General features: G+C 42.6%; 1 protein-coding gene across 4 annotated transcripts in view; it reads right to left on the bottom strand.

The window, feature by feature from the left end:
• Positions 1-19,849, bottom strand: part of macrod2 (mono-ADP ribosylhydrolase 2) — a 1,343,630-nt gene that overhangs the window by 251,749 nt on the left and 1,072,032 nt on the right. The window lies entirely within an intron of this gene.

The raw sequence follows: 19,849 nt of genomic DNA, 5'->3' as shown, positions 1-19,849 counted from the left end.
CATGCGTGGGGCTAGTTTTAGCACTTATTAGGGGCTTTGCCCCTGACCCTCCCCCCCCACCCTTAAAATAATGGCAGTGTTCCTACAAGTACCTTACATTGAACACCAAGTTTGAGGGTGGTTGTCCCGGTAGAGTTTCGTGGAAGTCATACATACATGTCAGAATGCAGAACCGGGGTCAGATTCCTGAGATCATGGTGTGAAGTTGAGGGGTTGAGGTAGGGCTCTAGAAGATCAGGGGCTAAAGTCCCACAAGTCAAGAAACAACTCCGCTGCTCCCATCCTCTCAACAAGGAATACCACTCATTAAATTGTTCTTCTTACAAGCAATTACTCTTTCATTTCTCATCTTTCTCATTCTATCTTTGCTCTCTTTATTTCTAGAACCAACTGTCTCATGCAGTTAAGCCACTGGGAAAGTGAACTTTAAACTCTTAAATTAATAAATAAATGAACCCATTTAAAACACCCCTGGACTCGACAAATCACAGTGTCACAAGCGCAAACCGTGGGAGTGCTAAACTAGATTTGGTCAAGTAAGAGAGAGATGGCGAAGGACAGGAGTGAAATACAGTCATAAACTGCTGCTACATCTTCTCTCCAAGAATGAAGGAAGGCAATGCAAGTGAACCTTGTCATCACTTCTGTTTCACAACAGAAACCGCTAATCTTCTGGCAGGCTTTCTATATAAGAACAAGAGCCACCAGAAGTCATTGATCATTCAAGGCCGTGATCTTTTTAAGAAAGAAAGACAAACGTGCCTGATGATTTAGTGAACTGATGCTCCTTCCATTTTATTCTGTTCATTCATTTAGTTACACTGTTAGGAACTGCCTCTTATACTTGCACTTGAACACCGTGACAGTGTCTCTCATCTTTTCCTATGACAGACAGACAGATAAATCACACTTCCCAAAGAAGTGCCTTAGGTTTAAAGATTAGTGGCCTCTGTGTTGGATTGGCATCCATTCTCGGGTTGGTGCTTGCCTTGTACCCAGTACAGCCAGTATAGACACTGATTCTTACACTTCTAAACTTCATTATGTGGTTTGAAAATCGGACAGATGAATGGATGGAAGAGCACTCCTGCTCTGCTGAGCCCACGGATATCACACACATTGCTTCACACAGGCACACGGCCTTAAGCCTTGGGTTTTCCCCTGCCATCACCTTTATTCAGACCGCCTTGTGTGCTTCACACTAATTAACAGCCTGCCATCTAAATGCAAGCCCTTAACAACTGACACAACATTCCCACCTTGAAAAGAAAGCCTGCTCAAGAAAGGACTTAGCATTCTGCTATACAAATGGTAGATGCCAGGAGCTAAAAGCCACATGAATAGGAAGAAAGCAAAGACAAGTCATCCGTATTGATATGGATGAGGCTAACTGAAGGGTTTGCAATTGGAACAAACTATACATCCGTTCTGAGGTACCTTTCATGTCTAACTATTTGATACAGTTCCTTTCCTTTCTATCTGACATATTATTTCCTGTCTATTACAAGTACCTTTCGTATCTACCAATCTAACAGAGCTCCTAGCCCACTTGCATGGTGAAGATACCAGCTCTGTGGACCATGGATGCGTCTCTAGCTCTTGAGACTTTCTGAAAGTCACGTCTCCACCGAATGTGGCAGCACGGGCACCTGAAAAAGGCCCTGGCATCTGTCAGACTTCTATGAACTCCTGATACGATGAGAGAACATGAAGTTTGATGCTCTTATGTTACAGCCAGGGTTTTTTCCATGGATGATAAGTATTTTCTTTTTTCATGTTATTTTTGAATGATTTTTCCTGCGTTTTGTGCCACACCCACCATACAACAAAACAGCTGGTGATCCTGATTGGCACCCAGGCAGACAGTCAAACTCTCCAGAAATCACCATCTATCTGTCACAGGTAGGTGTTATGTGGGCATCCCCTTGCCCTCATCCAGCCACTCAGGTCCTCAAAAACAAGGATCCTGCGAGCCAGATCTCCCTCTGGGAATTATGCCACATGACCATAGTGTCGTGACTGACGCTCCCTCACAATGCAGGTAATATGCCTCATTTGGGACTCCGTGACACAAAGTGGTACCCAAAGAGACACAGCATGAAAGGAGTCCAGTCTTCGTCTCAGGTCACTGTATAGCATCCATGTCTCGCAACCATATAACAAGACTGGAAGCACCAGGACACTAAAGACTTGGACCTTCATTCTTTTGATATTGGGAGCACCACACACCCCTTTCCAGTGACCCCATGACCCCCCAATGCTCTCCCAATCCGTCTACTGACTTCATAAGAAGAGTCACCAGAGACATGAATGTCACTGCCAAGGTAAGTAAGGGTGACACTCTCTCCGCAAACAGACACACTGCTGATGGCTGTGCCCAAGAGGTCATTAAAGGCCTGGATCTTGGTTTTTATCAGGACACTTGCAAGCCCAGACACTCAGACTCTTCGCTCAGTCTCTCGAGCGTCCTGATCTGAGCCTCCATTGACTCCGCGAAGATCACAGCATCGTCAGCAAAGTCAATATCAGTGAATGTTTCTTCATCAACAGATGCCCCACAGCCACTGGACCCCACATTCCTGCCCAAAACCCCGGCCATGCAAGCATTGAATAGAGTACCTGTAGGAGCAGAAACACAACCCTGACAAAACCCCAGATTCAACTGGGAAAAACGCAGAGGTTCTGCCTTCACTCTGCACATCACTCACAGTTCCAGTGGACAGTCTGCTTATGATATCCAGGAACTTTGGGGGGATCCTGTGAAGTCTCCGGATGTCCCACAGGGGAACACAATCCACCAAGTTGAACGCTTTACGAAAATTGACAAAGGCTGCAAGTGATGGGTTTGGCAGATTTTAAGCCCCACTCCTCAAAGGGTCACCACTCCAATGAGAACAACTGTTAGTAATTCTTGATGGATGGCAAAGGCACGGATTTGGAAGAGTTTGACTCACAGGCTCGTGACTCTTCCGAGATTCTTACTCAAGATGAAAAGCACAATGAAACAACGGGTCATAAAGCTGAAAACTGATAATGTGCTGTCACCATTTTACACGCCTGTGCGAACTTCCAGTGATCTGCTTCGCACCGGGATGTCAGCTGCAAATTGGGAAGGAGTTGAAAGGGGGACATTTTTTACATGTGCATGTCATGTCGAGTCTTGCCTTTGGTAAACATGCTCAGCAGATCACATCTGTTTCTCTGCAGTTCTTCTAGAGTGCATGTCGGGACAGGCGATTTCTTCCTTCTGCCCGTGCTGCCATTTTAGTCTGCAGCTGCTCCCAAAGTGTTTCCGTTGTTTTACTCCATAAAACTACTAAATGTATAAATCTGTGCAACATATGAATAATGGGAGTAAGAGCTAATTAAACGACATTCTGTGAGGTACCACATGTAGTATGAATTAAATGAGGTGAGCTGAAACGATGCCGTCAAAATGCTCAGTGATTCATCTTGATCACTTTTAGTGTGGACCCTTTGCAGGATGGCCAGTGAGGACTCCACCCTGTGGCTCCAGGAGGCTGCTGCAGAGATGTCTCATGCCGAGGAATCACCTGAAGGGTGGGCCTTTCAAGCACAGTGTGAAGAGACATACACCAGAATGCCACCCAAGTTGGGGATGCCAGGGAGTAAAGTGTGGATCAGCAGAAGGAGCATTCCTGGCGTCTTTTACATGGCACCTCTGGCAGCAGCATAATGCAAGGCGTGTGTTTCTACATCCCTAGCAGCTACTGCTAATTAAAGATGCGCACCATCTGTCCATCTAGAGGGGCTTCTTACCACTGGCACTTGGGAAACAATATTACTGATGATGATGGTGATGACGATTTGCCTCTCTGAAATGCTGGTGAAATGGCTGGCACAAGCACAAGCCATTTTACTGCAGTAATCACTTGAGACAAATGAGCAGCAGGATGTGGGGGCAAAAGGCCATCAGCAGGTAAAATATTTATGAATCCGGTTGCATTCGTTAGCTGCCAGCGTCACTCGTCCGAACGCAGCACGCTCCATATGGCCTTGTTTTTATTGCTCAGTCATAGAAGCCAACACGCTGCCTGGTGCCAGCCTTCAATGCTTAAAGGTTGCCATATGCTGCTGTTTAATAGAAAAATAAGCAAAACCTCATCGCCTTCTTGCATTCTCCTCGTATTCGGCAAAGAGCTGCAGACCGTGTGTGTGTGTATGTTCAAGTGAGGAGAATGGAGCCACCTTGGCATCACTTTGGTGGCTACGGCTGTCACACCAGGCTGCCTCCAGTCCTCCGCTAACCTAGTAAAGGAGCTATAGAATATAGAAACCTATGAAGTAAATCCTAACAAGTTGCTTTGTTTGCAGAGCTCTCAGATCTTGTATTGCCTTTTGTTATCTTGTTGCTGTGAACTGTATTCTTATTAGGGTGCGCTCTGGAAAAGACGCAACATAAATTAAATGTAGATTACAGCTAAGTGATACTCTTCACGGGACCTCGGTTCAGGCTCAAGGCAGGGTTCAGTGTGCAGCCTGTATGTTTTCTCCTTGTGCCTTCGTCTGGTTTCTTTCTGGTTAGCTCCATCCTCCAACGAAGTATATCCTGGCATATCCAACAGGGGGCACAACCTCCCTGGTAATGTGCTTTTTTAGAATTGCAGCTCATACTTTAAACCTGCAACTATCCTTTAACAGCCACCAGAGTGAAGGTATTAAGACAAGAAATATGTGGTACATACATTGCAGTGTGTAATATATTATACACACACTTACAGCTCAAGAGAAGCCAATGAATAATACAGTAGTTTTACAGTTGTTCAGTATTGTATGTTCATCCAGTTCGGAGTAGTCAGGATGACATCCATGTGTCCAATTCAAACAGACTCTGGCTTAATGAGGCGTTTATACACTCACTCTAAAAGTAGCCATAGACACCTTCTACAGACCAATGCCACAAATGATTAGGTTCTTCTACCAGTGTAGAAAATTCAGGGAGCTGTTTGTATGTTCTTCTGACCAGCGCTACACCTGGAATAGGCCACCATCCACCAATTTAGAGCATTCTTGGATTAGCTGCTTGACCACTACATTCTTTAACCACCTTCTGTCAAAATTAAACTTTCCTTATGGTCCCTCTTCACCTAATGACTACAGACCAGTGGCACATATGACTCGCATCATGAAGACCTTTGACAGGATGGTCCTCGACTATATGAATCTTCTTGTGGTAGACCACCTGGACTCACTGTAGTTTGCCTATTGGAAAAAGATTGGAGTGGAGGATGTAATCATCTGTTTCACAAGACTTATCCTCACCTGGATAAAGCTGGCAGCATTGTAATGATTATGTTTGTTGAATTTTCCAGTGTCTTCAGTGCCATCCAGCCATTCCTTTTAAGTGGTAAGCCCAGTGAAATGCTAATATGAAACCGCAGTTTGAGAGACTCAAGGACCGTGAGCGCAACACTGGAACACCACAAGGAACAGGCCTGTCTGCTTTTCTCATCACTCTGTACACCGCCGACTATACAGTTAGGTCCATAAATATTTGGAGAGAGACAACTTTTTTCTAATTTTGGTTCTGTACTTTACCACAATGAATTTTAAATGAAACAACTCCGATGCAGTTGAAGTGCAGCCTTTCAGCTTTAATTCAGTGGGGTGAACAAAACAATTGCATAAAAATGTGAGGCAACTAAAGCATTTTTTTAACACAATCCCTTCATTTCAGGGGCTCAAAAGTAATTGGACAAATTAAATAACTGGAAATAAAATGTTCATTTCTAATACTTGGTTGAAAACCCTTTGCTGGCAATGACAGCCTGAAGTCTTGAACTCATGGACATCACCAGATGCTGGGTTTCCTCCTTTTTAATGCTCTACCAGGCCTTTACTGCAGCGGCTTTCAGTTGCTGTTTGTTTGTGGGCCTTTCTGTCTGAAGTTTAGTCTTCAACAAGTGAAATGCCTGCTCACTTGGGTTAAGATCAGGTGACTGACTTGGCCATTCAAGAATTTTCCACTTCTTTGCTTTAATAAACTCCTGGGTTGCTTTGGCTGTATGTTTTGGGTTATTGTCCATCTGGTTCATGAAACGCGGCCCAATCAGTTTGACTGCATTTAGCTGGATTTGAGCAGACAGTATGTCTCTGAACACCTCAGAATTCATTCGGCTGCTTCAGTCCTGTGTCACATCATCAATAAACACTAGTGTCCCAGTGCCACTGGCAGCCATGCACACCCAAGCCATCACACTGACTCCACCGTGTTTTTTAGATGATGTGGTATGCTTTGCATAATGAGCTGTTCCACACCTTCTCCATACTTTTTTCTTGCCATCATTCTGGTAGAGGTTGATCTTGGTTTCATCTGTCCAAAGAATGTTTTTCCAGAACTGTGCTGGCTTTTTTAGATGTTCTTTAGCAAAGTCCAATCTAGCCTTTCTATTCTTGAGGCTTATGAGTGGCTTGCACCTTGCAGTGCACCCTCTGTATTTACTTTCATGCAGTCTTCTCTTTAAGGTAGACTTGGATATCGATACGCCTACCCCCTGGAGAGTGTTGTTCACTTGGTTGGCTGTTGTGAAGGGGTTTCTCTTCACCATGGAAATGATTCTGCGATCATCCACCACTGTTGTCTTCCGTGGACATCCAGGTCTTTTTGCGTTGCTGAGTTCACCAGTGCTTACTTTCTTTCTCAGGATGTACCAAACTGTAGATTTTGCCACTCGTAATATTGTAGCAATTTCTTGGATGGGTTTTTTCTGTTTTCGCAGCTTAAGGAAGGCTTCTTTCACCTGCATGGAGAGCTCCTTTGACCGCATGTTGTCTGTTCACAGCAAAATCTTCCACATGCAAGCACCACACCTCAAATCAACTCCAGGTCTTTTATCTGCTTAATTGATAATGACATAACGACGGACTTGACCACACCTGCTCATGAAATAGCTTTTGAGTCAATTGTCCAATTACTTTTGAGCCCCTGAAATGAAGGGATTGTGTTCAAAAAAATGCTTTAGTTGCCTCACATTTTTATGCAATCGTTTTGTTCACCCCACTGAATTAAAGCTGAAAGTCTGCACTTCAACTACATCTGAGTTGTTTCATTTAAAATTCATTGTGGTAATGTACAGAGCCAAAATTAGAAAAAAGTTGTCTCTGTCCAAATATTTATGGACCTAACTGTAAATATAACAGCAGGTCATGACACTCGCAGACATTCTCAGATGGTGTATTGATAAGGGGATGAGACAAAGGAGAGGAGTCAGGGGGAGAACTTTGTTTCATAGCGCAAAGAGAATTGTCTGCAACTTAACATCAGCAAAACCAAGGATCTGGTTATTGACTTTCGCTGCACTAAAGAGCCTCCATGTCTGGTCACTATTCAGGGAGTGGATGGAGAGGTGGTCCACTCCAATGATTACTTGGGCGTCCACATTAATGACAGGTTGGACTGGTCTCATAACTCAGAGAAACTATATTAGAAAGGGCCGATCAGACTGTTTATTCATAGATGACTGCATTCCTGTAATGTAAGTAGTGACAACCTTCACATCTTCTATAACTCTGTGATGACCAGTGTGATTTTCTAAGCTATGGTGTGTTGTGCTAGTAAAATCACTTCAAGAGAGGCCAACCGAATCAACACACTAATTAAAAGGGCAGGCTCAGTTATAGGGCACACTCTGGACCCCCTGAAGGTCACAGTGAAGGATAGAATGAAAACAAAACTGAGTGCCATTAAGAACAATGCTGCACATCCCCTCTCTGACACAAGGACTTTGAGCCAACGAATCATTCAGCAGAAGTGCGTGAAGAAATGCAACTGGGGCTCCTTTATATCAACAGCAATACACCTGTATAGCCACCTCACTGGCGTGGCCAAGTCAGAAGTTTTCTTTCTTTTACGTTTTCTTCTTTTTATAGTTATTCTGGTGTGTCTGTGTATCTATTCTTTTATCCAATTATTTATTTAAAGAGATTCTGTAAAAAGCCAAATTTCCTCCAGGGACAAATAAAGGTCAGTCTGTTAATTTCTGTATCTTTTGATAGTTCGCTGATTGGCACAACTGTCTCCAAAGATATGTCTGATTGACTTCAGATAGCAAATGCATGTATGCATGCTAGAGGTAAGCATATTAAATGAAAATCATGCTTCTTTTCAGCTCTAGTTACACTTGAGTGTGGCTTGCCTCGTACCCACGGTGACCCTGTGATGGAAGGAGAAGGTTCTCACATGAAGATGGATTTAGCATGACTTCTGTGAGATCCCCTTTTTTTTTTTAACTGTGTATTGTCTAACTGCACTCAATTGGAAAAGGACCCTAATTAGCCAGTGAGAAGAGTATGAAAAAGGAGGCTGGCGCTCTGGCAGGAGAGGGCAACTGAAGACCTAGCAGTAGGCACCATTTGTTAAATGATAACTTATGTCTGACCCTTGGGTCAAGTATGTTTTATTTAAAAAAAAATGTGTTTTTTTCTGTATATTATTATTCGTGTTATGTTAATTCTAAGGTAGCATTGTGGCGCAGTGTTAGCACTGCTGTTTTTGGGATCAGGCTGCTTGGGTTGAGGCCCATTTCTGAGGTACAGAGAGTCCAGTCTGCCTTGTGTTATTCCGAAGCCTACCTTTTTTTTTTTTTTTTGCTGTTTTGGGTGTTGCATTTTCACAGCACTCTTACAAGGCAGTAGGCCATTTTTGAGATAGCTGCCAATCCAAGTGTCCTGTATCTCCCACCCAGGACACAGTGGGCATCCCCCACCCAGGTAAGCACTGCAGCCAGCATCCCAAGCGCGTTGTGACCTTCTCCTCCTCCACTAGACCAGGCAGAAAGTGGGAGGGGATCCAGCGTTTCTCCACAGTCGCTCACTCACTCTTGCTATCTGTCAAATCTGCTTTGCGGTTTCTGAATTGAATGGTTTGAAAAGCAGCCTGACTCTATTAGAGTGCCAGCTTCATTATAGATTTTTCATTCATGAGCTCTGTTGGCCTGGCTTTGACATCTCAGGAGCTTAGACAATCATTAGAAGAAATATTGAAGCAACGGATAGGGCGGGCGTCACATGAGCTGAATGTAACTATCTGTCATTGAGGTGAGAGACACAGGCGGCAGGAGACAGCGAGCGATGAATATCATTGGCCAAACAGGCTGGGGAGATGCACAGTCCAGCCATGGGCCCAAATGAGAAGTGTGCTATGAAGGCCTCTGTACATTTGGACTGACTGGGAAGTCAACTGTTGTCATATCCTGTCAGCTTCCTGCCTCTTTAACCCGGGATCATTTGTGTGCTGCTAGTAAGTTGGCTCTCAGATATCGATTTTCAAAAGCAGAAGAGGATTTGCAATGAAATGCTGGAGTGAGCCTGTAGATAAACCAGAATAAAAAACAAAATACAGAAGTGAGTCGCTGACTTCTGGGATCAGTCCTCACTATGTTGTAGAGGATGTTACATGTCTGGGTGGCACAGAAGTGTCTTCTGAGTAAAGCTGATGTATTCTCCTAAGACAGTCTGAAGAGGTCATCAGGCCAATATGGAATTTGTAATTATTGTGGGGTGTGTGTGAATGAAATCTAAAATGAACCTGCAACCCGAAAGCACAGGTCCTGGCTTTGAACCCACTACCATCACTGGGTGATCCTGACTAAGAAAAAGCAGGTTTAGTCAGAGTGATGCCCCTAGAAATTCAATTGATCCTTTAAAAAGAAAATGGGCATACTGCAAGATACAAAGGCATGCGAGATACAAAGTCACATGAGCCCCAGGTGTCGGGCAGGTGACCTTCATGTTTGCTATGACCGGGAGATTCTGCCAGTGTAGCTGTTCAGTACAAGGATGAACTCTCACTTTAATTCTTAGACTACATCTAAAAAGCTGTCTTTATCCTGAAGAGAATAACTCTTAATTACATTAAACACAGCCCGTTGTCAAAAGTGATACCCCCTGAAAATGATAAGCAAGAATAAAATGAAACAGAAATTTCTTGGATTTTTAATTGATGAAGTTACCTTTGGTGAGTGCCTTGTTCAGGTGATTGACTGGCACGCTAAGACTGGTGGACCTGAGTAGTGAGATTCCATTAACGATCAGCCTTTCAATGTAGCCCGTCAACGAAAATAAGAAAATCGACAGGTAAAGCAGAGACACCACTGGCAGGAGTAACAAAGCATATTATAAATGTCAATGGGGGCCTTGGTTTTGTGGCCCCAGCCTGCTCTCCATTTCAGAGTACTCTCTCGCGTTCTTTTCATACCATGTCAGGTTCTCGGGTTGTCCTTCAAATTCAAAAGACTTGGTGTTAAGGTTAGCATCTCCAAGCCTGGCTCAAAGAGGACTATGGAGTGGGTGAGTGAGTGTGCCTGTTGTGTGAGTGACATTAAAAAGGCACAAAAGGTTGATGTTTCATAAACTGAAAGATGGTTGTTAGCAAAATATCTACTAGCATCGGTCAATAACAAAGTCAAATTTGACAGAATAGAACAAAGCAAAATACAAGAGCCAAATAACTGCAAACTTCTGTAAATCACAACCTATAAACTCATAAGAATGTTATGACAAGATAAACATTACTAATGTTTTGTGCCTTAATGCTAGAATCCCTGAAGACTAAAATAAACTCATAATCCCGGGCCACCTTAAATTCCTTCACATCTCTCCATTAGCGTCATTTGTTTTGTAAATGTGCCGATCAGCACAAGCAGTCTTCACACATTATACAATGCATGTCAAAATTTTGTTGTTAGTACTATACCATGAAAAAAGTTTGTTTTAGATATGTGTTCAACATTTCTTGCACTTCTCGCATTTCCTGTCATCCTACATTTACATAGATCGTTGCAGACGCAGAACGCACATGAAATACATGTGTTCCAAATAATGATATATTATTTACCCTATACAACTCCAGGCACCTCACACCTAGATAAATAAGACTTGAGCTGGGAGAACTTTTTTGCCTGAGTTTCCTGCGGCGGTGGGGGTAGGATAGCAGGCTGCTTGCTGCTTGTGCTTATCAACACATTTACAAAACAAAAGACGCTGATGAAGAGGTGCAACGGAATTTAAGGTGGCCTGGGATTACGAGTTCTTTCGTAGACTTCAGGGATTCTAGTGTTAAGTAATTGTTTTCTGATCCTACTAGTTATTTGCATGATGAGTTTTAACCTCTGAGAAGCCATATCTATGATAACTTTGTTATATTATGTTTATTTTTCATACTGTTATGTTTTGAATTTTACAATGCTGCTATCTTGCTTGTTGTGAATGCCACCATTTTGTGCCTCTGCCTCCACAATGCAAGAACACAGGGTGTGTCCCCGGAAGTTGTGTCATGTGACATCATCAGCATAACTCCTCCTTTGTGGCGTCCAAAGTTCTCTACATCATACAGCAAATCTTCACTCTTGATCCCTGCTTTTAGACTTTTTGCTCTTCTGACTATGAGTTTTACCTCATGTTTTGATTTTGGTCATCATTTTCCTGCTTTTTCAACTTTGATTTTCATTTTTTTTTTCAGTGAACATTCTTCTCTCAATCCAATCTCTAATGTCCTTCTTGGCTTGCCACAGTGGCAGTACACAAGAACAGTACACAAAACAGAAACAAAATACCAGCACCCAAAGAAAACCAAGATGGTAGAGCATCAAAACATGAAATAGACATAATCTCCTTTCAAAATTATTTGAAAATCACTCAAATAATAACAGAAATTCCTCAAATTCAATACCCTCATTGGGCCAAGAAAAATAGGAAAATACATTTAGCAATGCTTGAGAAAATTTTAAAAAGGCATAAAATCATGACACCCATGCCCCACTCAGGGCTGGACCCAGTCTGGTGTCTAAGACAGCTAGTGATGGGCGATTCACAAATTATTTGTTCTTTTGAATGATTTTTTTCAGTGGAAACTGAGAATCGATTTGCTGGCACAAACAAGTCGATTCGGTAGAGCACAGCAGGAGTGCTAAAAAACATGCGTGATGCAGTCATCCCCATTCTTTTAGATGTTTAAAGTGCATGAGAAAATACCACGTGTCTGATTTATGATTCTCATTCACTTATAATTTCCTCGAGTTAGAACTAAATCATTATTGCCAAACGAGAACTCAGATGTTGATCATTCTCTCGTGCATCATACAAGTACAATACAGTAACAACACATCCATATAAGAATGTTTTGGTTTGTTTTGTATAATTTGTTATTGGAATTCTTTTAAACCAAATACATAAACATAATATTAAACTAAAATGTTTAGGCCTCTTTACACACTCAACAAATTAGTCACATAAAAATTAACCTTAAAAAAAATTAACTAACTTCTAGCAATTATTTGCTTTCAACATTACTTTACTGCACACTTTATATGGCACAATGAATGCACCAAACATGTAGCTTTCACTGATTCTTTCAAGTTCAAACAGAATTATTATCCAAGAACGAGTCACATAATTCTCACACATTTGATTCACAGACGGAACCACAGAATCATTACCTAAGAATGAGGCACATGATTCTCGTTCGTTTGATTCTTGACCGAGTCACACAATTCTTGTTTATTTGATTCACAAACTGAATCACTGAATCATTAACTGAGAATAAGTTGCACAATTCTTGTTAATGTATGATTTTTGAACTTGGAGTCTTATTTTAATTATGCATTGTCGCTATGTTGTCATGCTTTATACTTTCAAAGAAGTTAACATTATACAATATGAACTACCAGCATGTTTTTATATAATTTAATAGATATAAATAATCTCTCTCTCTATTATATAAAAAAAATCTTGGGACGAGACTTTTTCAGAGAGACGAGACTTTCTCAGACAGACACTTTCACATCCAGCAAGACAAAGAGTTGATGTCAAAGTAGAACGTCGTTAAGAATTCAAAAACGTTGGCACGATACATATGTAGAGCAGGTTAGATATAATGGAAGTACGAAAATTTGAAAGACTCCAAAAAAATGATAGTAAAGATCACATTAGCGCAAACAAATGAAAATTATTACTTGGTGAAATAATGGAACAGCAAAAAGAGGTTGAATATATTGTTCGGATTTAAACTTTAAGTCGGAGACTTGTAGATCGTCTAATTTGTATTGCCATCAGGAAAAAGTAGTGTTTCTTCCTAATGAATAGGCCTATCCGTGAGAATTAAAAGATTTGTTGTTTGGTGAAAGTGAAATCCACATACGTTGTCACGGTTGGGTCATAGAGTTGCACAGACACACAGGAGATTTTAGAGACAGAAACGTTATTCATACACTGAGTGAAGAGTGAATCAAGCTCCATGTGTAGTCGGAGGAGACAGTTCCGTCTCTCAATGAAAACAATAAAAAATCTTCCTCTTCGTAGGGGCATACCTTGGCAGCGGGACCCCCAACAGAAGCAGAGGATGTCTAGGGGAGAAGAGAGACAAGGCAGTTGAGACAAAAGGACAGCTGCTGTACAGGTTTTTAAATGTTCGAAGCGTCGCATGAGATGTAGATCAGCTACAGCTGATCGAGCAAACATGAGGTAAAAAAAAAACTATTTGTTTTCCATTGTATCACCGTTTAAGAGGGGGTTTCAGAGGAGTAACAGCGTCTCCTTGGGGTGCATTCAGCCTCCCTCTTCACAACGCGAGTGGCAGAGACGGGGGAAGGGGGAAAGGTTGGCAAGCGAAGCCCCCAAGTTATAAATAAAGAAATAATTGATTTGTGATTCGTTCAAACAGGAACCCTCTGAAACGTTTTGTTTTTCAGTAGGCCGAATCAAAACAATCAAGAGAATGGATTCAGGTAGTTTGAAATTGAATTGAAATGCCCGTCACTATAGGCTTGCCCCTGTGAGCACAGAACATGAAAAGGGGTTCACATCTGGACAGCAGGCCAGATCATATTAAAATAGAATATTTTTCCTACTTTCCTCCTCATTCACTGTTCCTGCACCTATGAAAACTGAAGCCCATGGCTACCTGTTTTTTTGGGGGGGGGGGTAGGGGGGGGGCGCTAACAGTGAGTAAAGTTGATCAAGAACTGTAGAGGAGTGTATTTTGTGAGGACTCGAGGGCAAAATAGGATGGAGTGGGCCTCACCTGCAGGGCTCCTGGCAGGCTACTGCGCGCCCACTGGCAGTTTGGATCTACAGGGTCTCTTCTTGTGAATGGTTTCCTTTTTTGTTGTTAAAGGAAATCAAAATTAAACTATTATGTTGTCCACGCCTATCACTGAGAGGACAGTGTTGTGTGGCCACACTGCCTGACCACTTCCTAATGCCAGGAGGACTTTGGATGCGATTAAATGGGAGCCAATATGATCAGCAGTGTTTATACATTGGATTTCAGGGATCTATATGTCTAGCTAGGAGACAGGAGACCCAAGAATTTAGAATTTAACCTTAGTTTTAGCATTTAAAGCATATTGGGAAAGCTGAATTTTTGAAGCATTTTGCTATGATGGAATCTTTAGTTTTGTATGTGCACTGCCATTTGGGAGTATTTGTGTTGGCTGTCTCCAGAGTAATATTACCCAGCATTCCCCAAATTTTTTCTAGCTTTGACAAAAGACTTCACCGTTCGTACTTTGGCTCATTACGACTACGTGCTTCTCCCGGTTATTGTCATCTCACATGCTGTTTCTTGTGAGTCAGTACAAGCCCCACATCCTCTCAGACACTAAACTGGCTCCATCTGTCTAGCGAATGGTCACTTCAGTAGGGAAGTGGGAATCACAGACTGACTGAGAAGAGATGACCAGATGGTGTGGCCTGGAAAGATCTGCTTAGATCTATGAGCGAACATGGAGAGTCATCTCTATTTTGATGGTCACTGAACAACTCTATGTTGAGCAACTCCACACACGGTCGCACCGGCACTGGGACCACAGCCATAAACAGTCACTCTGAACTGTTTGTGTCTGGGTAGAGGGCAGTATGGCAGTGCACAGCCAAGGACAGTTTGAATCTTGGCCTGGTCACTGACTGAGCAACATTTGCATGTTCTCCTCTTATCTGCCTGGGCTTTTCTCTGGGCTCTTCAGTTTTCCTCTCACATTCCAATAAAGTAGCACACCAAACTGATGCGTCATAAGTGAGTGCCCTGCAGTAGTTTGGAACTTCCTGAGGGTTGCTTCTTAGCCTTGTGCCCAATGCTGCCAAGGAAAGCCTCATCTTCCAATGTTCATGCAGGTTAGGAAAATGGACAGAGAGAGGAGTCTAAAATGACAGTTAATTTATAGAACACCAAAGATCACAAGGTGCCAACAGGGGAACATGTAGCGGGGATAAAGGCATGGCGCATCACCCTCATTGTTCTGAGCCCTTCACTCTGTGTTCACTTAAAGGTGAAAGTTCACATTTTAAAGCAACTTGTGTTGTGCCAAGTGCCATGTTAAATAAAGCTGATCACTCCCAAGACATAATGATTCATTTTAATACATCACAGTACAGCAAATGAACATGTCTTCCATTTTCTACACTCAGCCATTCAGTGGACTGATTTTACAGATGGCTGCGGTGAGTGGACACATCCATCTGTGGGGTTCCGGCCATCCGGTACCCTGGAGAACTGCGCTATAAAGATGCCCAAAGGCCTCATTTACATTTCAACGCTGGATCGTCTTTAGTGATAAACTGCTGGCAAACGTGTCGTTCGAGTGGCCGCCTTGAGTTTTGAATGCACTCAGCAGGACGTTTAATGGGCTTTTTACGATTACACTGCTCATCCCTCTGCCAAAGCAGCCAAGGATCGTTACTTTAAAGAAGAAACGACAGTGGCGGCCATTTGATTAGAGTCCAGCGGCCATAAAAAAGAAATCCGCAATTTCTTTCAAAGGGTAGTTGGCGGACAGGGATCCATGTTTTTACTCTGCAATATTTCTTCAGATGACGGGATTTCCTTTTCAGATTCATTGCTTGCGCAGCTCATTCCTTTCACTGTACACTGAGGTTCACGACTGAAGCAGATGTCCTCCCTCAAGCGTGGTTGGTGCACATTAGAAATCTTTCCTGTCGCAGTGGGCTCGGCTTCTGAAGCAAGGGCTCGACATGAGTCTTTGTGAAACGAGCTGGGATCGGGAGCTTCACCAAATAAAATTCACAAATCCTAAAAGGCTTTGTTTGCAGTGATGAGTTTGAAGGTGCAGGAGTCAGAAAGGACACCCAAGGAAGAGGAGGAGTTCAGCTGCCCATTTCAGGCCTCTGTGTTATGGCTTTTGTCCATGACTTATAAATTATATATTCTTGTTACTCATGTGCCTTTAAGTTATATCCCTTGTGTTCTGTAAGTGGAGCCCCATGAGACGGGTCCACCATGACATCACTGCTGAGGGACCATTACTGTCGTAAAGGCTCAGGGGCAAAGTCCTTTACAGTGTCACTGGGTGTTGTTGGTTTAGGATCATTTGTGTCAAAGTATTGCTCTGTTACAGCCAGGGTGTTTTGAATTATTATTTTTTATCTTTCTACATTAGTTCTGCTTATTATTAGTGCTCCGTCACTTAACTGTTCTGTTCTTCCTTGTACTGCAAGGGTGGAGCCCCAGGATACGGGGCCATCATGACGCCACTGCTGCTGCATACATACTGGCTTTATACCACAGTCAGGAACAGAAACCAAGCGGTGGAGCACTGAGTTTGTGTTGGACTTTACGGAAAGTATTTTATGTTCTTGGGATTTCTGGCTTATTGGATGTTTCTGTTTCTGTTACTTTGTCCTTGGGTTGAAATTTGGGACTTATTCACCTTCGGGTTAACTTCTGGGCTAATCTTTGTTGTATTTTTAATTACTTTATTGTAATTTTTCAATATAAATTTACATTTCATAAAGATTCATTGTTGCCTTTTTGTTCACAAGCTAGAGGTTTATGGCCATCTTCTCCCTTGTAGGGAATTCTGATGTAATTCTGGGACTTTCTTTGCATTTTGAACTTTTAAAACCAGTTTTCCATTTTGGGCCTGAGCAGGATGAAGCCTGCGAGTCATATTTGGGGACTGGCTGGCATGGGGTGAGGCTATATCTGAGAAGGTCAGCAGGGGGAGCTGGCCTGCTTTGTGAGTCATTTTGAAGGCCTCACACCCCTCTTGCCACGTACATAACAAGTATAATTGTTTTTTGTTCTTGGAGTATCGACTGGATTGGTTTGCTCTTCCCTTTTCGATTGTTTCTTACTCCCTTTTTGCCTTGTTCTTCTTTCTGATCATTTAAAAAATTGTACTAAAGACCAGAGGTTTATGTGACTTTCTCTTCTTTATTCAGTATTTTGAAATTTCTAAATTTTAAAAGCTTGAGTCCCCTTTTGGGCCTATGCAGGCCAGAAAGCCTGCCTTTTGAGGTAGGGGTCTGGTTGCTTCTGAGGCCTAGACCTAGTGGAGCACTGGTCTGACTTTTGTTCTTTTTGTGGCCTGCACTGCTTTTGCTATTTTTCTGTTGCGGTTTCACAGCACTTGGCACAACAGTTCCACAGCGTTTGGCCATGACAAAGCACCAGATGGTGTCTCCTTCAGGCAGATTTGGTGTATTTTCTGGCTAATTATGACCAATGTCCATCTCTACAGCTCAACTGCCTTGTGTTCTCCTCCTCTAGAGTTCCCTGATAAAAAGCAGATTTAGCAATTCTTTCAATCAATACAAGTCATCCAGGTCCTGGGGCACAAAGCATCTTTGTTTGATCTTTTATTGAGGATCTAAGGTTCATTTTTATAAGATGAGTCAGAGAATCAAAAAAGCAAAACAAAAACAGTTGTAAGGACTGAGCTGAGGTCGATGTACAGGAATCTTAGAAATCAGCAACCAAGTTAAAGGTAAGAGTGAAAAGCAAACGTGAGCAGAGATAAGTGAAGTGTTCTCAAGTGAAACAAAATGCCTTCTCTGAAACAAACTGGACTTGCTCTTCAACAAGATGAAAATGCCCCATCATGTCAGGTGCATGCAACAGGACATGCCCCCTATCAACGTGTGGCATCACAGCAACCAATCAATAAAATGGCGAAGTTAAGAATGAAAGATGTCTTAAAAAAATTAGCCCCAGAAAGTCCCAAAAATGGCCAACAGAGGTGAGAAAATCAACAAACCCCAGCTAGTCACAAAAGGGGCAAATGTCCTGTCTTTATAAATAAACAGATGTATTTTTCAAGACAAAGGCTGTGTTTAAACAAAGGAGGCTCAGGCAATCCCAAGGTAACAATGTCCCAATACACTAGTCCAGAAGGTAAGGTCAAAAATCCAGTGCCAGTGCATTCAATGAACCGCAAGGGACTGTGGGTTTTCTCAGCCTTTATAGCTGAGGGCAATCTCTTTTGGTGATTGGCAGGAGGCCTTGTCTCTTGGGGAGCCACCCAAAGAGTGGAGTGGTGGCTCTGAGGCTAAGGATCTGCACTGGTATCCCGAAGGTTGCCGGTTCAAATCCCCGTCACTGCCAATAAGGCCACTGCTCTGCTGGGCCCTTGAGCAAGGCCCTTAACCTGTAATTGCTCCAGGGGCACTGTACAATGGCTGACCCTGCGCTCTGACCCCAAGGGGTATGCGAAAACTACCAAATTCCTAATACAAGAAATTATATAAGGCGAAATAAAGAACAAAAAAAAAAAAAAAAAAAAAGTACAAGGAATATAGCAGAAGATACACCAGCATATATAAAGTAAACAATTCAGAATTTTAACAGTAAAAAATGGGACCTTGGAATTCCAGTTGACGTGAAACATAACAGGCAACTGATGATGCAGTTAAACAAATAAAACATAAAAACAAACCATTAAAACATAGGATGCAATGACGACAATCCCATGACCGTGGTAACACTGAGCCTGCCTTCTAAGCGGAGAACACCAAAGCGGAACCAATGAAGCCAAAACACTCCCAAAACAGAATCCTCTGCCCATATTGTAGTTAGTTACCTCCATTAGTTCATCTGGTCACCTTTTATAAGGCTGGAGGACTTCACCGGTGTGGGGAGCTCCCTCATGAATTCAAACACTGTCTCATTTTCCTAGGGCTTTGGGTTAAATATTTTCTTTATTCTTTTGCTAAACCGAGGATTTGGAGAATGAAGACTCTTTATTTGTTTCTGGGTTCTTGTATGACTTGAGATAGTTACAGTTTTAGTGTTTGGGCATTATCCTATTTGGTTTTCTCTAATACTGGGTAGAACTTTGTTTCTCTGCGCTAGCAGGGTTGCTACTTTGCGAGACAACCGAAAGTCACAACACTGAGATGTCATCATGAAGACAGTACAAAGTTCAGTGCTGTGCATTTCCCACTTGGCTAAGATTGGGGATAAAAGAAATAATTTTTGCGGTGATCCAAAGTGATCTGAAACATTTTCAGGACTTTAATTTTGCCCGTTTTTTCTGACTTTGTAATCAATATGCACTGTCTCCCATTGACAAATTCTTTTCAGCTATGATTTAATTTTGTCCATCTCCTGGTCTGGTGTGTTTGGTTAACGCTGCCTAATGCCATCCATATTACTAACCGAGAATAAACCGGATATGGACGCAGGTACATGGCATGCCCATGGACGCAGGAGACATAGTGCGCAGGCGCCGACAGCTCAACTAACGGAAATACGAAATAAAGCAACGAGCACAGACAATATGGAACCCTAACCATCCACACTACACAGCATAGTCAAACCCGACATAGTACGAAAGTTGCGGGCGCCTACAACGCACGTCTAACACACCGCAGGCATACCCCCGAGATGGTACAGAAGCCCCAGAGATACGGACTCCACAGCATATGTGAATCACATTACAGTAATATAATAATATGAGTACTCACAGACAAAACAAACAGAACAGGCTTCGGCGTCCCGCCCCACAATCAAACCAGAGAGAGTACGGCGTCCCCAAATGTCCACAAATCACAGCATAGTCAAACCCGAGATAGTACGGAGGGCGCATGCGCCTAC

Source organism: Erpetoichthys calabaricus, chromosome 15, assembly GCF_900747795.2.
Source record: "Erpetoichthys calabaricus chromosome 15, fErpCal1.3, whole genome shotgun sequence".
NCBI classification, from domain to species: Eukaryota; Metazoa; Chordata; class Cladistia; order Polypteriformes; family Polypteridae; genus Erpetoichthys; species Erpetoichthys calabaricus.
The sequence above is the reverse complement of the archived record's forward strand: the minus strand, read 5'-3'. Positions and strand labels throughout refer to the sequence as shown.